Source organism: Rhincodon typus, chromosome 48, assembly GCF_021869965.1.
Source record: "Rhincodon typus isolate 14 chromosome 48, sRhiTyp1.1, whole genome shotgun sequence".
Classification (NCBI taxonomy): Eukaryota; Metazoa; Chordata; class Chondrichthyes; order Orectolobiformes; family Rhincodontidae; genus Rhincodon; species Rhincodon typus.
The window spans coordinates 6323411-6325182 of NC_063379.1; positions in this window are offsets into that span (position 1 = coordinate 6323411).

A 1772-nucleotide genomic window follows, 5' to 3' on the forward strand; every position below is an offset into this window, starting at 1 on the left:
TTCTGGAATTGCTGTCTTTGGTAAGAGTGGGGCCTGCAATTATACGGACTGTGGGCCCGTTAACTTCATGCCAAATGTACGCTTTCCAGTGTGCTTCTGGTGATCCTTCTGAAGTCAATTGGTTTCCTGATTGTTGAAAGTATGTTGAAGTTGAATGCCCAGTATCTCTGCAAGCCCCATACTGTCTGTGCTGGGAAGCCCAAGGCGTAAAAAATCTGTCTCGGGTTAGAAGCCGTTACAGTCGGGTGATTAAAAATCAGAAATTTCTGGAAATCCTCAACAGGTCTGGTAACATCTGTGGAGGGAAAACAGAGTTACATCTGCTGGAAGACCCGCCGTCTGTACCATTCGATTGTTCTTTTAGATCGAAGTGTAATTTGGAATTCCAGGCTGAACGATCGTCCCAGATAGAAATCCCCAATCTGCTCCCTCAGTTATGTCTTTGCAGCAGCTTCAGTCGAGGGTTTTGCCCAGTATCTTAGGTTCAATCTTACACAGGTCGGTGACAGAGACTCCGTGTGGTCAGTCTACTGTCTCCTGTCCCAGTCAGGAGCACTGAGTCAGTGAATTAAATACCGTGATTTTGAAGGGTCCAGACCCGAAACGTCAGCTTTCCTACTCCTCCCACGCTGCCTGGCCTGCTGTGTTCATCCGCTCTACACCTTGTTATCTCAGACTCCAGCATCAGCAGTTCCTATTGTCTCTCAGTGGATTAAATACCATGTCCCCGTCACAGTCAGTATTACCAATTCTCTTCTGTCTGGCACTGACAATTCCACACACTCCTTGGTTGGATTCTGACATTTTTACATTGTTAAGAACAGCTCCCTTACAAACGATGTTACTTCCATGTTACAACGATGTTACAACGATGGTGCGTTACGCGCACCATCTCGATGCTAATCAAACAGCAATGACTGTTCATCAAGCATTGCATCGATTTAAAGTTATCATCTTTATTGATCGACCCAATAGGCACTGGAACCTCCCTATTCCAGTGATTTTCTCCAGTCTGCCATGTGTATTCTTCTGCAGACCCGACACTCTCCTGTAGTTCCTGCTGTTGGGTTGGAATGACCAAATGATTCACTGAAAACCCAGGAGTTCACTTCCAGCATCAAAGAATTTATTGAAATTACACCGGCAGGAAGAAACCCTTGGAGAATCCAGACAGGTCTCCCCAAAAAAGCAAAATGTACATTTTTATACATTTGATTCATCCCACCTTTAACAATTACAAACCAATCATAGTATTAATTATTTATGTATATTTCCAATTAAGCTAATCATTCGTCTGCACGGCTACTAGTGGACAGGCTTGTGGTCAACCCCCGGTCCTCCATGGTCTCATGATGACTGTCTAATCTCCCTTCTTGAGGACTTTCACAATGGACACGATATTCAACTATATTCCTTCTTAGATATTTGCCTGCTCCGCCATGTTAACTGCCAATTAATTGGGTATTTACCTGTCAATTATGGATCTTGTAAATTCTGTCATACAGTTTAATAATCTCATTTCAGGACATACAAAGGATATTAATTTTAACTAATTGTTATAAAATTTGTAGTATCAGTTCCAATAAGGTTATATAGTTACACCTAATGTTAGAATTCTTTCACTACCGTATAGTGAGCAGTTTCTTTCTCATCATGTTTACTAGAAACCCCTATCTTTATCCTTGGGTGTCTCACAAAGTGCTCATTCATCCCACATTCCAATGTCTGCTAGTTTCTGCACCTGTGATCCTATTCTCCCCATAATGGTATAG